Source organism: Lepeophtheirus salmonis, chromosome 14 (assembly GCF_016086655.4).
Source record: "Lepeophtheirus salmonis chromosome 14, UVic_Lsal_1.4, whole genome shotgun sequence".
Lineage (NCBI taxonomy): Eukaryota > Metazoa > Arthropoda > Copepoda > Siphonostomatoida > Caligidae > Lepeophtheirus > Lepeophtheirus salmonis.
This window is the reverse complement of record NC_052144.2, coordinates 7014793-7032215: the sequence shown is the minus strand read 5'-3', so window position 1 is coordinate 7032215 and position 17423 is coordinate 7014793.

Sequence of the window (17423 nt, the reverse complement as noted above, 5' to 3'; positions counted from 1 at the left end):
AGATTTTATTACTTTTTTTTAATATTTAATCCACAAACAAAAAAATGGGTTTTTGCGGTCCTTTTTAGTCATTTTGACCAACGTAATTGGAATTTTAATGTTTTATGTATCTAGAAAAGTTTTGTACCTCGACATGAAAATGACAGCACTCGTAAAGAAAACCTAGTTTCATCCATTACGTTTCTGTTGGCAGTTACTCATCTAAGTTTAAGTCATTTTAGACGTTCAGTTATTATATAACAATCATTTGAGTGAGTGAATGTTTGTTTTTTGAGAAAATTTATAAAACCGAGTATTGCTTTGTTGGCGCAGCTTAGAGACACAAAATATACAAGTTTTGACGCCAATTCATAAACTGTAAATAAACTTGTATAAAGTTTTAAAGAGACTGTGTTGAAAATTAAAAAATTGTTAAAAAATGGCCTGTATCTTTTTTAGGTCTTTTTTTAAATCTGTTTTTAACTTAAATTTCAGAGACACTTTTTCTAATTTGTACTGTTTAAACTTATTTGAAATTATTTTTGTCAAAAATTATCTAATGCTACTTTTAAAACGAATGTTCATTTTTAAAATAATCACAAACAACAAAGGCAAGTTTAACTGATAAAATTCAGTTTTCTCTCCTGAAGAGTAAAGTCTAATTTTTAAATGTTAAATTGTTTTTATCCATACAAAAGTAATGCATCAATAGTAACTTCTAAATAATAATTATTTATAACTAGCCTTTGTATCCAGCAATTCTTGAAATTGTTAGTCTCCGCTTAACAGACAATCTGTATTTTTAAACTATAGAAGATAACACCCAATAAACCCTCAGTGTTGTTTTCTGTTCTTCATGAGAACACACACTCCAGATAAAAATTTGTAGAATTTTTCTTCATAAATATTTCAAAAAATTACAGATAGTTAATAGCTTATAACAGTTTTAAAAATAAACATAAAACACCACTTTAAGTTGGTAATTTACTAAGTTATTTTGTTGATCACGTTGTATCTCTCATTACTACAGTACTGACAAACATCCAGACAAACTTATAAGATTGACTCACATCAACGTTTTGTTTACAAAATAAAAATCCCTCATTTCACTAAAGAAACGAAGAAAGTTAATGGTTTTGTAAATATGAAATCATTTTCAAACAATACCACAATTTACGTGTCTGACTATAAATATCTATTTTTAAAAAGTATACATAAAGTAATATCTTTTTTAAATAGTAAAATTAATTTTAATTTCATAATATATAATGCAAAAAAAAATATTTTATTTTGTTTCTTCTTACTAATTCATAAAATAACTATAATTAATTAATTGAACAGAAAAATATATTTTGTATACATATAATGAGGCTAACATGTAAAATATTATATAGCAATATTAATGATGCAACTCAAACAACTTTCTATTTGGTCGATTTATCAAAAAAGTTGTAAAAGTTCACAAAGTGTAATAAAAAAAAGCTCATGTCTTCATAAATATTTGTAGTTATTATTTAGATGCCATCCAATAATTAAACCTGATTGGTTGGTGTTGTAAATCCTAAGGATCTCTTTGAGGATCGGTTTTGTTGTTGTTTTATTACCGGTGTATTTTTTAGCTGGACTGTTGTTTTTGAATTGGCAGTCTGAAGAAGGAATTATCTCTTCCTCATCAGTTGTAATTATTATTTAATTCCTTAGTAGTGAACATATTTTCCTAAATAAATTCAAATTTTGTTCTTAACCTGATTTACCGTTCGTGTGTGTTCATAAAAGACAGAAGGTAATCCTGAGAATTTGTTGCAGAATTGTAATTGTAAGTCCTTTTGGGACTCAGAGTAGAATCGGGGATCAACGTCAGAGTAATTCTAGCCCATGTATTTACTTAAATCCTTTTTCTTCCCTCCCCTGTCACAGCTTATTGAATTGTTTCCATTGCTGGTTATAAGTGGTGGTCCTTGTTGGACTCTGTGCATAATTAAGAATTAACAACAAAATAGTTCGATATAGACTAGGAATTGTATTTATTTCCTTTCTTCCCATGCTTATTTCTGTCAAAAAGTTTCGCTGTTGTAAGAAAAACTATTAAAGAAACTTATTACTTCCAAAAATCAGATATACTCTCTGCCTTTCACGTGTACATGTACTAGTAATGAGCTCGTCACATTCTCTCTTGGTGATTTTGAATGGAATAAAAAAATACTTGAAAATAAAGATATTTTGAGAATCAAGATCTTGTCGATCACATTGGATCATACAATTCGGTGTTGTAAAGGTGTGCCTATATAACATTAACGTGTATTGGTTTAGCCTTGAATTGTCGTTCATAAAGTATGGAGATATCGAAGGACGAAATTCACTATGTATTACATTACATGGAAACACGTTTAAAGCAAGAAAATTTGCGATGTATACGAACTAAATACTCTTTCTATTCGTGTTACAAAATATTGATTTGAATGATATTTTTTTCGCTCAATTTTGCACTACAATGTGAATAACTCGACCATTTGAAGCTAATTATCAAACAGAATTGCCCTTAAATCTGTTGTGAAAAATGTTGGTACTCTTTTTTTGCCAAAAAAAGACGATAATTTCTACAAAAAGGCATTATTAATTTGGATTCTTGTTGACAACAAGTTAGGGCATACTTGGCCTAAATTGAATTATTGTAACACTTCGTATGAAGTATTAAAAAAAAGCAAAGAATACAACCTTACTATTTCCAAACCTATTATACATATGGAGTATTACCTCGGGAAATACGAAGATTAATACGTGTCCATTGATTATCATATGAACTATAAAATTTAAATTATATTCTATTCCAAAAATATCATACCTACATCAGTAAATTCAGTTTTTCAACTTTGAAAAGAAAAGAACAATTTACAGAGAAAGGGTCATACTTAGATTTTTTCTCTTCAAGAACAAAATAATTTTGATAACAGCTTTGAAAAATAAGAAAAACTATTTTGATTGCCATTTAGAAAAAAAAACTATGTTCTAATATTAGGTCATTTTTTCCCCAACTCTATAAATCCATACATGTAATATTTAGTGTTGGCTTATAGACCGATTTATTATTTTTTAAGCCATTGCAATTATTAAAAAAATATTGTTTACATTATTTTTATATTAAAATTTGTTCGAGATGGTTTCCACAAAAAAATCTTTATCGATCTCATTTAAACTTTGGCCTTACCCATTGAATAGATACGTAGTTTTTGCGAACTGTGTTACTCAAAATATGGAATATTGGCACTATGACGTCCAATAAAGCTTGAAATGTTCCATATCTGTCAACCTAGTGTACCGAAAATGGGAAGACAATCGGGATTTTAGAGTGAGACTGAAGAAAATTAGAAAATTGAGTGAACCAAAAAAGTATCTCCTCCATTAAACTCAATTTCTATATCAATCCGATATTTGAAGAGATTTTCTACCCTAACTTGAGTTATAATAGTTGGATAAATATTAAAATGCCTTTTTCTGTCGAAAAATCACTTCCAATCAAACACACCAAAAAAAAAAAAAAAAAAAAAAAAAAGATCTCCAACAAAGTGAACTAGTTTCTAACTCAATGGGAAATCTTGTTATGGAAACATACAAAAGGGGAAAACTACAGCCTTTATAAGTTTTACTAAGCTTTATAAATGTAGTTTAGATGAAGCTTTATAATTCAATAGTTTTAATAATAATTAGTAAAACCCTCTGAAATGGTTCCTCTTTTTTTATGTTCCTCTAATTTGTCAAATGCAGTTGCACTAAATAAGTATCAGTTAATATAAGAGAATAATTTCTTCTAATTTCGTTCCTCCAACTTTACATATTTATTTTCTTATATGAATATTATATTATTACTTTATGTACAATTTTGATTATTTTTATAATTAAAGATAAAAAATGTATTTTCTCTTTATGCTGTCTTTAAAAAATTACAATCTTCTTTAATTGCAAACTCTTGTATTTCTGATTGAAAGTAAAAAAAATATATATATTACTTTAAAATACACCTTAATTACATACGACCCCTTTTGGAAACGTACTGGTTTATGATGTATTAATAATATACATACGAGTAAGGATCATAGGGTCATAAATGGGTAAACTCAATTGTTAAAGACATACTAAAATATTAACGCCAAAAGATGTTTAAATATTTAAGTAGATTATTTATTTTTTTATCTACATGGAATTTTAATATATTATGGAGTAATTTCATCAGTTAATTTTGATGCATTATAGCGAGAAAAAAAACTGTTTACTAATTGAATATTTCATACAAAATTGTTGATTTTTTAATTTTTATCACTTAATCTTACAATTTTAAATTTCATTTTTATGCATGTTGGACAATAAATAGGTCAAACCTTGTTGTTCATAATTTTTTTTTTTTTTTTTCAATTTAAAACTTTAGAATGATTTAATTCTGAAAATTTTAACGATAAAAAAGTTTAATGCCTTTCATGGATATATTTTAACTAATATATTTATAAAATATATAACTATACTAATTTCTCCTTTCTCTTTGATATTTTGAGATGTCAATTAATGAGTATTTTCTTTATCCTCAAAGATACTAAAACATATTTATCTCTTGTAGTAAGATTTAAATACTAATTATATTCATATACTATAGTTTTGTATTTCTTCTTAAAATATAGTTAAATTTTTTATTTATTTGTTACCCAATTTTCATAACAACGTTTAGTAATTATAGTTCATTTAAATTTTGACATAAATATATATTTAGAGAAGCAAAGTTTGTCTGTACGCCTGCATGTACAAGAAACAGTCATGGGGTGAATTATATATATTGTGCCCCTGATGTTTAAAATAAAAATATTTTGATTTAATAAGTAATAAGGTAGTTTTATGAACAGGACTAATGAATGCGTTTACATGTAGCCTGGAACGTGTATATTGGGTGCACTGTACATAGTGCTCCGTAATTTATATCATATACATGTGCATGTAGTATCGATTATGCAACATTGTTTCTGGTTTGTTATTAATATCTTATATATATCATAACTTATTTGCATTTTCAGTATATGTTTAGATTTAAATAAAATATAACCGTTAGTATGTAAAAATGAATAAACACTTGCAGGCGTTTTGTATTTACCATACTGGAAACATTGGTTTGTTTGCTTCTATTAGTGAACGCTCGAGAGACTAAAGTACCTATCATATTAATTTTTTTCACCTAACACTTACAATTTTTTTTTGTTTTAGAAGAGAAGAGCTCAGCATTGATTAACTACACATGAGAGTGTTCATTAAAAACATAAAGTAACACAGATGATTTCTTAGGGAGTTATTTTCTAATCATTATATCAAAAATTTATCTTTTAAACGAAGGGTAATTACTCTATGCTATGTCAGGTACTAATGGTTTTTTATACATAATGATATTATGAACTTGATATATTTTGTTCTAACTTAAATTTTAATTATTCTGTGATATTCAATGGAGTTTTGAAATCTTACTTGGAAGTAAGACTCAAATGATGTATATATTTTTTGTGATTGAAAAAAGAAAGATAATAATTGCGTAGGTAGAAAGAATTGTTGTCTATAGATTAAACCATATCCCAAGATTATTAGATATTGCAAGTAAGGCATGCAATAGAAACATAACTTCGAATAATTATTCATCAAATACATTTATTTGTATTATATTACCAAGAAAAATTTTACGGGCCGTATGAACTGCACTCCTCGGCTATTATTAGCCCGGGGACTGCGGTTGAGAGTTCAAGTATGCATTTGTTTGTACGCATACCAATATACCTAAAAATAATAAAAATATGCTTAGTTCTTATGCAAAAATGTTGTATTAATGTACAACGAAAATTTGAGATGCATCACCTTTATAACTTTATGATAACATACATTTATGTGAATTGGGGGAGGGGAAAAAGACAACAAAAAACAGACCTTATTATAAATAATTAAAGATTTTTATGTTTCACAACTATTGATTGTGTGTTTAAGGTTAAAGATATGCCTGATACTTTGATTAAAAAAAATAACAATGAAGCAACGAGTGTGTCTACCAAAACTCAGTGTTTTATATTATAACCAATATCCCAAAAACATTTTTTTTTTATTATTTTCAGTGTTTTTTTGTTTTTGTTTTTTTGTTAAATAAGATGAATATATTTAAATCCTCGATCTAAAAAAAATTTGCCACCTTGAGCAAAAATGAAAAAGAGTTACTTGTGGTAAGTGCTCAGTTGGAAGAAAAATGAGGTTTGTCGTTTGCAAACAATGAATATGCATATACGTAAATAACTATAACGCTAAACATTATTACTTATAATATTTTTTATATATATTCATGCATATATAGACAAAGTTTTTTTTCATTTGTCGCTTCAGTTGACTTTATAATTGTGGAAAGTCTTTTGAGTTTGTGTTCTAAATTGTATTTCAAGCTATACTATTATACCAAATTATATTCCAAATTTTTTTTAAGGATCCTTTGAGCAAGATTTCCAAAAGTATATCCAAATTAGACTATAAATATGAGTTATATGAATTATTTTGTTGGTGTACATCTGAAAAAACACTGGTCCATATAGGGTTAAAGTTCATCTAAAAAAATAAATTAAATAAGATTAAAAATAATGTTTTTCACATCTATAAGCTTAGTGTCATTTTTTGACACCTAGTCATTTAAGGTATAAAATTTTTCATACCATGCTTGGGGTAAAATAAGAAATAGAACAGGAGTTGGTAAAGTGTATTGGTATTTTTGTCCTGTTATTTTACGTCTAATAACTCCAAGCAGTTGGTGTTGTTCATGCAAGTACATAAATAAATGAACAATATCTGAGGAAAAAAAACTATATACGAACCCGTAGTTCTTAACCTTGCATTTCAACCCTTCAAATCCCAACGGGATTTCTTCTCTTAGGTTTTTTAGACATCCAACATTAGCCCTTACAAGCAATAATTATTTAAGACAGAATAAATTTGAATTAGAATACATAGAACTTCCACATTATGTTATCGATATTTTCGACGTCCATATTACCAGAACAGAATTGTTGGAACCGCAGTGGTTCCAACAATTTGATGTTACATTCGATACTCACCTTGTTCATAGTGATACTAAATAATGTATCGAATTTTCACTTTTTTTACATACATTTTTGAACACTGTAACACACAACTGGCTTCACCAAATCACAGAAATGTAAATAATTTTTTTTAAGTGTAGGCTTAACCTTTAAGTATATTTGAAGCTTTTTTTATGCATTGTATTAATTGTAAAATATAGCTCAATAAAGACATCAAACGAAAAAAACTAGGAACTTTTTACTTTACCTTATACACATTACTCAAATGAGAGATTTATAATTATTAGAAAATCTCATTAGATATCTGGGACTCCGACCTAAGCCTGCCAATTAATTAATGTAACCGCATTATTAGTAGAGTTTATATGTAAGAAGTTATATATGATTGGGAGACATGTTTGTATGTTTTACTTTCACAAATTTTAATAATAAATTAAATGAATGTTGGTATAATTACTATTATTTCTGATAATTATAAATAAAAAAAAGTAATATTTTGCCCAATATTTCATCTGAAATGACCAAATTTTTCCTTGAACATTTGGATCTTTTAATGTCCTTAATGAGGATTAGATCTAATGAGGGGAAAACCATAGTCACCTCTTAAGATTCGGCTTCCTGCTTCCCTCAAAAAGAGATGGAAATCGTGTCAATATGACTGATCAATGATAAACAAGCCATATATACTTATTGTGTCTAACTTAAGTCACCAAGACTGAATCATATAGGCACTTGCTCAATATAGGCCACCACTTTTTCTTCATCTAATTGTAGTTCCATAGACAGTTGTTATTGCATACACGAGATCAACTCCTCCGATCCCCTTTTTATATTTCGAACCCCTATCTGGAAATGTCAGGTTTTTATTATTCTATTTCAAATATATTTTACTCTTCTGTATGAGAAAACAGGAAAATGGAATATCCCTGAAACTCTCTCTGAAATTTTGTTAACAGTTATACATTATAATACCACTTAATTTCAAAATAAAATAAAACTATAAAATAGAAAAGAAAATTATTAAAAAATCTTTCTGGGCATCATCAATATCCCATAAATATTTCTTAATAAATTTAAAATGTAAAACGTATCTTTTACAATATATTTCCTTTTATCTAGAGGTCATTATTTTCATTTGAACAACATTCTCAATTTGAGCTCGACTCTTGAGTAACGCAACATCAGGGTAAATAATTTATACTTTTTTTATATATTATCTGAACTTAAGTATTCTTGATGACAAATAAACGAAAATTAATTAATAGATGTTGCATTTAGACTGAAAACTTCATAAATAGTACATTAATGAACCTACCACCCGTATAGGAAAAAATGGGTATTTTATCAATTTAAACTCTATTTGACGTCTGTAGCTGTAACATATTTTAGTAAAAATTACATACTTTTTTGTAATTAAATTTTATAGGTGTAGTAGTAGGAAAACTACTACTAGATTAATGCAAACAGTTAAGGATATACATATATAAGATCAATTTATTATCAAACAAGACGTATTTTCTAATAAATATAACATTTTTCACTCTCTTTCGATTTACATTTTATTCATGTTTGTAATGGACACATAATAAGGGAACTATTTAAAAACTTTCTTTTGGACCTCTATAACTATTACTTCAATTATTGGTTTATAGATAAGAAACTCATCAATTACCCTTCCCCAAAAAATGGATGATATCCTTTTATATATATATATGAGACTGTACCAATATGACAAAAGTTGGGAATTTGGTAACGCCAAATTGAGAGTATGTAAAATGTAGAATTTTTTTTTTTGTGTTGTTACATTAAAATGATCGATTTCGATATTCACAACTTTTATTTCATTCAGTATTATAGATGAAACATTTATTTTGCAACAATCTTTTAACGATCTTTTCTAACTTGCCTCATGTTTATGATAATTTTAGTTCCAAACATGTTGCCGAAGATTATATATTCTCTTTTGATACTGCATATTTTTTACAGCATTTTTTTTGAAGTTTCTCATAATTATTTTTTTTAAATCTCATTTTTTGATACGAAGTATCGAATATATCTATCAAATATACTATTTTTCTTCATTTATGCCAAATAAGACACTCTATTTTGCCAATTTATAATTTTGGACTGCAGAAACTGTTAATTAAAGTCATAAAATACGTAGATTTATTTATTATTCCTTAATTTCTAGTGTTGATTTATTTTTATTTAAAAATCTTTATATTCAATAAGTTTGATATTTTTCGTTTCTTATGAATATTTAATAACTTTTTTTTTTCGACTTTCAAAAAAGAAACTATGGATACAAAATCGTTTATAATTATTTATTTGTTTCATTAATAGCGATTAAAAACAATTTTAACTATACTCTGACATATCTGTCCCATCTCTCTTGTCTACAAAGTTAAGCTGAAACGTTGGTTACTTCTTCTACTGCACGTTCAAAACTTTGTGTGTGGCTTGGTATATTGAGAGGGCAAAGTGGTGAAAAGACTAAACTAATTAATTGACTTTTGAGGCATGCCTACTATGCCAAAAGGTCCAGTGGCGTTGCTCCAATCCTGGATATTAATTATCCAGGATTGAAGTAACATCCCATGAGATTAAATCAAAATTAGGGTATTATACTGATTTCATACAAATCACTTCCATCTCTTATGTCACTTATTTATGATATCCTGAAATGTACATCCCTTTCCTAAGAGCTTGATAGTGAAGATTGTAGAACACGATCCGAGTTACTATGTCACAAATCTTTCTTCGCAAATTTCATGGAAATATTTTTTAACTTTTTTGAAGGTGCATCTTTTTTCCCTTCATGTTCTGAAATTAATTATATTTGATGCAACGTATCAGATGGAACGGTTAAAATATTTAAATCAACTTTAATTTATAACCCCAAATCGAGATAATAATTCATAATGAACTCGACTATAAGCCACAACTTTTTTGTTTTATCTCCACCCAACCAATGCTTTGAGATGTAAAAACAAACAAAACAAAATGTCTATATGAGACATATTGAAGTAAAAGAATGACAATTTTCAATGTAAGAAGTTATTCATCTGCAATTCCTAAGATAATCATTTTTGTAATGCAATAACCATAAAATTAATCGTCAGGAAAATCATCTAAAACACTTTTAGACATTTCATGATGTAGTAAACTTATTTCTTTTTTCTGAATTTATAATCAAATTTGAAGTCGTGAACGTTATCATAAATAATTTCCCCATGTTTCTCTGTTAATAATAAATAAAAGCATAATAAAGTTGTTATATATTATTCATATTATCTAGGAAACTAGAAAACTAGTTAGTTCCGATTTTGAGACCATCAAGGTCAGTTTTTACGTGACGTAGCGGTAATTTTTTGGCATAATGTTCAAACACTATTCCAACAAGTCTATGGACCAAAAGTTGCATTTTTAGTTGCACTCTAAGCATGCTCTACTATCTTTACTATCAAGCTCTAAGCAAGAAGATGGACCACTCGGTACATCAAAAATAAGAGACAAAAGAGATGGAAGTGATTTGGTAGATATCTGTGTATGCCAGTATGCTGGGTATACCTTTTAGCCAGTCTCAACCAGGATTCTACATTTATGAATATCAAGGATTGGAACAAGGCAACTTAACCTTTTATCACAGTTGAGGAATGACACCTTTTATCGCAGGTGTCATTCCTCAAAGTCAACCGATTAGCTTTATCGAAAAAAAAAAAAAAATGTACATAGTGAATGAAAAATTGATCAAATTTACAGAACATAAAATTAAAATATGCTTAATAAAAAATCAACCTTAGAAATTAAGAAATAATAAATAAAGAGTAATATTTTTTAAATTTTAATTGACAGTTTTCCTATTCCCAAATAAAAATTTAATATTGATGTATTAGAAACACGTTTGGAACTAAAATACTCCTACCTTGAGGCAAGTTAGAGAAAAATTGTTAACACAATTTTGCAAAATATATGCTTCTTCTACAATACATAAAATAAACATTTAACTGGATTTATTTCAATAATTTTCAAAAAACAACAACATCTTCTTTTTTGTGGAAATTTAAAAAAACTTCAAATCAAAGCGCGTCCAAGAAAAAACATTTTTTTAGACGTTTGAGGGTAACTTTCTTGTTTAAAGGTATAAAATAAAGAATGAAAATATCCAGCAATACCAAATTCCTAACTTTTGTCATTACAGTAAACCCTAAAATATCTATGGTGCAATATTATTTAAATTTAAAGTGGAGTAAAAATATGAAACATACTAAATATTAAAAGATTTTTAATCTCTGGGGTGGATAAATATACCATTGAAGTCACAGGGTAGAGGTAATATTCGGTGATGAATATTCAGGGGTCTCTGTAGGGAACTGTGCGGGAGGCGCAGTATCCCCATTCCAAAAACTAAATAAATTTTTGGTATTCGTAGAAAATTTAATATTTGAAGATAAATTTTTCCAATTTTTTTTTTTTTTTGTGAATTGCTATAGATTTATATAATTTTTTATCAATAACTGTGGATTTTGTGATATTTTTCAAAAAATTGTTGTTTGAGAATAATTGTGGATTTTAATTATTATTTAAAAAAAAAAATTAATATGGAAACTTAATTTTTATAACTTTTTAGCAAAGAATTAATTTTCTGTAAATTGCTCTCGATTTAAATTTTTTTATCAATATCTGTGGATTTAGAGATGTTTTTCTAAAAAAAAATATTTTTTGATAACAGACTTTAATTTTTTTTAAATTTAATATTTGAAACTTCATTTTTAAAACTTTTCATCAAAAAAAGTTATTTTTAAATTATTTCCCAGGAATTTTAACTTTTGGATTTAAAAAAAAACTAAAAACCAAGCCTACCCCAAAAAAAATATTTTTTTTCTCATAATCCTGCGGACGCTTCTGATATTAAATGTCTTGACAGTATGTTAAAAAAAAGAAACTCAAAATAGACGTGGAACCCTGATAATTTGAAGAATGTTTGAAAAGAGAACAGCTTAGATGTCATGACGTTTTATTACATTAGCTTTAAGCAGCTCTGAGAAAGTTGGAAAAGAAGTAAGTTACAATTACCACTCCGTATTTAAAAAGAACATCGGCAAGAATTAATTTTTTGCTAATCCTTACTTCATGTCTGAGTCCAACGAGGATTTACAAGTAAAACTCCCAAGCAAATCCTGAGTGTTACTCTGCTTCCTTTATTAGCACACGCAAATGTTCAATCCGACTCGGCGTAGATCAATGGTGTATAAGTAGGAATTATGACACTGTGCTGTAAACTATTGAGTATTAACCCAATATTTTACTTTGTGTTTATCAAGGATGAGAAGCTTGTCAAGTGTTCAAATAAGACTAAAACGATCCAGCGTGGATCATTGGTGTATTGTATTATAATGAATAATAAAGGATTCTAAAAAGTTTAGATTTAAAAGAGATAATTATCCTTATTTGATGTACCTTTGAAGAAAAGTATCATAGGGTTAATCACAAAAAAATATATTTCTGTACATATATAACGGGTCAATTGAAAAGTCCCCAGCCTACCATAGTAAATAGATTTTTGTCAAAATTTAGTTGTTTTTTTATTCAACATGATTCCCTTCAAGGGTGATACACTGATTATAGCGATCCTCCAATTTTTCGATACAATTTTTGTAGTACGCTTTGTAATTTGCTTCAAAATAGTCCTCAGTTTCGGGGATCACCTCTCATTCGACGAAAATTTCTTCCCAGGGAGTATTCTTTTGAGAACAGGAAATAGTCGCTGGGGCCAGATCTGGAGAATATGGTGGAAGAGGAAGCAATTTGAAGCCCAATTCATGGATATTTACCATCATTTTCACTAACTTGTGACAAGGTGCATTCTCTTGGTGAAGCAGCACTTTTTTTTCTTCAAATGTGGCCGTTTTTTGGCAATTTTGCCTTTCAAACGATCCAATAACACCATGTAATAGTCGCTATTGATGAAACTTCCTTTTTCAAGGTAGTCATTGAAAATTATTCCATGTGCATCCCAAAATACGCCATATCCTTGCCATCCGACTGTTGTATTTTCCCAACCTTTGGAGTGGGTTCATCGAGTGCAGTCCTTTCGGATGACTGTCGATCGGGCTTTGGAGTAAAATGATGGAGCCATGGTTCATCCATTGTGACATATCGACGCAAAAACTCGGGTTTATTACGCTTCATCATTTTCAAACATTGCTCCGAATCATCAACTCCTCGTTGTTTTTGTTTAAAAGTGAGCTAGCACGGTACCCACTTTACATAAAGCTTTCTCATACCCAAATATTCGTGCAGTTTATGCTGTACTCGTTCAGTTGATATCTTTAGAGTGTTTCCTATTTCATTCAATTTCAATTTACGGTCATTCAAAATCATTTTGTGGATTTTTTAATATTTTTACCGGTAACAACTCAATTAGCCTAATTTATCTAGATATACATGACTTTAAGCTGATCGACTTTAACAATAAAATCCTAACATGAAAACAACTTTCACTGATTTTTAAAAGTATTTATCTTTAACGAGTATTTGCTTTGAAAAAGTCTTACTTATATGTAAAGTTAAGTGAGAGCCTTATTTATTAATTTCAATTTTTTTCAATTACTAAAGTTGTAAATTAAAAAAAAATTTTTCAAGATGTTATATTTTCTGTCATTAACAATCTGGGATGTATCAACAGAAACATAGAGGAGTTTTTGGAGAGCTATAAATTGATATTTCATTCAAATACTTTATTTTTTGTATCAATAACTAAATTAATTCGTTTTCAAAATTTATATATAAAACGTTAATACTCTAGAAATAACTAATATTTGTAATTTTGTATTTTTTTTATTGGCAATGATATACAAAACGCAGTTTTGTACAAGTTCTAAAAATTATTGAATTTTCATTCGATGGTTGAACTATCAAAAATGTAACTTTTTGACTGTTTGTATATCTATTAGTGACGACATTCTAAAATATTTTACATACTGCAAAGCCTTGTTCCTTTTAAAGAAATATAATTTTATTGATAAAATAAATAGTTTGTGTCTCCGAATTGTAAAAAATATTCCCTCACTACTTTTATTTGTAAATCAAAAAAGATACAATATTCTTGTAAAAAAAATTATTAAAATTATTTCCCAAAATAGACAAAATTTGATAACACCTCATTCTATTGAAACAATATTTCTAATTCAAAAATTGATATATCAGTCTCAAATTTTGAGCACCTATTTTCAAGCTATTCTGATATAAAATCTTTTATTTTTATAAGAAATAGAGTTATAATAAAATTATACTTATAAAAAGTATCTTTACGATATCTGGTGTGCTAATTTGGAGGATTTAGGACATATTAAAAAAATGGTAACCCTTATAATTTGAAGAATAATATGAAGGAGATCAGCTTAGCTATCATGCCGTTTCATTAGATCAGCTTAGCTATCATGCCGTTTCATTAGATCAGCTTAGCTATCATGCCGTTTCATTAGAAGATGCCGTTTCATTAGAATGCTATCATGCCGTTTCATTAGATCAGCTACAAGTGGCTGTGATGAAGATGGAAATAAATGAGGATTTAGGCAAGAACTACTCCGACGTAGCTCCATTATCTACTCTCATTCCATCAAGGACTTTCAATTATAACTCTGAAACAACTCCTCAGGGTTACACTCCGTCCCTAATGAGTACACATAAATGTTTTATTTTTATATATTATTATATATATCAATTATATGTAGTAGAAAAGTAAATTCGCTCCACAGGAATAAAATATTAATATATCAGTTATTTTAAAGTAAATTCACCCTTTAGTTCGCCAACTTCAAAAATACGACAAGCTAATAACTTCCAGCAAGAGGTTAGGGGAAGAAATAAATAAAGAAGAACATAGGAAATGATTAGTCCATTGTCGATTTTTAATTCTACACTGAGTTCAACAACAACATACAATTATAACACCACTTCAAATGTTCAATGTTACTCTCCGTCTCTTATAAGCACACACAAATGTTTAATCATTTTTGAATATAATTGAATACACCGGGTGGTCTATTGAAATCTGAATACTTACTAATTCAATAATTAGTGAAGGTTGAGTGATTGAAATCAATTCATACTCCGACATACTCCAACATATTAAAAGATACACAAATAGTTACAAAACAAATGTAAGCTCTTTAGTTTACGTACAAGTCGAGAAATGACACTTTAACGTGTCCACAAATTTCCATTTGCGCACTTCAAGCAATTGGGCTTCTAGAAGACCACAGTCTACCACGTCAGCATTTCTGAAATAATGGAAAGGAAGAAGGACTCTGTCACAAAGTCCAAACAGGACTCGGAGGAGTTAAAAAAACCAGCCTTGGTTAATCTTCTCAAGTCTGATTTTTGGGTGCATAGGGAGAGGAAAGCCTGCAGTCTCTGCCATCCAAACACCGAGGCCCTCAAAGCAACTCTCAGTCTTCACTGGGACGCAATGACTAAAGACTGCACCTGCAAAGGTTGTCAGGCTTTCTGTCCCCATCTAATAGCCATCATTGCCGCTAAGGGCGGCAACATTAATTAATTATAGTATGAATTTTGTTGAAATTCTATTCTTAATTTATAAATTATATCTTGTTGAAGTTTAAAATTTGAATCGTTCAGATTTTAATGGACCACTCAAAAGTAAAAAAAAACAACTTTGAAGCTTTGAAATTAAATAATCTCATAAAAACATCGATCAAATAAAAAAATCAATCTTCAGTTTTGCTAACTCCAAAATAGCAGGCAAGCTAAAAAATAGACATGAGTGTCATGAGGAAGTTTTGAAACATAAAATAAGTATTTATGAGGTTGAAGTTTTTTTTAGGAATAACAGTTTAATCATTTAAAATGGTATACTTATAATTTGTTAAAGTTTATATCAAAGAAATGAAATGAGAGTATTAATTAATAGTTGATAGTTTAAATAAATGATGGTTTGCTTAAATAAAAATTAATAAATGCAAGAAATTTAAATTGTATAGTCTCCTTTTACAAGTTACAACTAATATTGAAATTACAATTTGTACACTACTTTAGATTACAAATAAATACAGGGAGCGGGGATCGGATTGTCGCCTACTTTAAATCTTGATAACTTGAAGACGACATTATCAAATAAAAAACCGATTACCAAATAGGAAAGCTATTATCGTCAGCTGGCGATACGTAGTTCAGTTAGCATCATGCCGTTATGATATGAGGAGATAAAGAGCTATAAGTGGGACGAGGAGCTTCGAGGTCCACCGTAGTCATGGCATTGGTTAAAATTGGAGGTGAAATCTCCAATTCAACGATTGCTTCAACCTTAGGAGTGAATTTACGGACTGTTCAGCGTATCTGTAAGAAGATAGAGGACACCTGGGATGTTGATGCCACCATAAAGAGGGCACCCAAGGAGGAGGGCGCCGACAGGAAGGTCAAGGACACCGACTTTGTCGACAAGGTGAAGAAGATGGTTGAGGATGACCCTACCAGGTCCATGAAGGCCATGGTGACGGATCTGGGCTGCTCACATCAGGTCATCTGGGTAAGCACCCTGCCATGTGTCCAAAATCTCAATGTAGTGGTTAACCGAGAACTGTTATGACGTCGTAACCAAGGATTTGTGGCCTCCTAACTCTCCCGACCTTAATCCTTTGGACTATTTTGTCTGGGGTTATGTCGAGAGGCATACCAATAGACATCCCCATAGCACCAAGGCCAGCCTGATGGACTCCATCAAGGAGGTATTCGGCAACATGGACAATGAGATGGTCAGAAGAGCCTGCAGACGGTTCAAAGGCCGTATTGAGGCCGTTATTGATACCAACGGCGATTATATCGAATGAATGGCTACTCTATACCTATATGCTCGTCATAGTTTTGATTTTCAATAAAAAAGTTAAAAAATGTATATTTTGAGTTATTTTTTGTAGAAAAATATTTCGGCGGCAATTTGATCCCCGCTCCCTGTATAGATCTAAAAAAGTAGGTTATATTTAATTAACGGAATTTATATTATTAAATAGACATTAAAATAACTAACCTAAAAACTTAACAACCCTATTTTACAAATAGGGTAAACATATTATTTTGCTAATAAAGTAAAATATATCTTAACTCAATTAAATGGAGCAAAAGTATAAAACTGAGTTGATTGAAAAGCATTAACATATATACTTTTTATATAATGATTCAGCAAAAAATATCATTTTAGTTTTCCTGAAATAGTTGAAATGGATGCAAATATTATTTTTAAATTTGTGTGGGTGAGCGAGTTTTCTTCTTTTTTTTTTGCTGAATATATGTTACATCCTTTTTCATTACATAAATGATAAAATGATTATA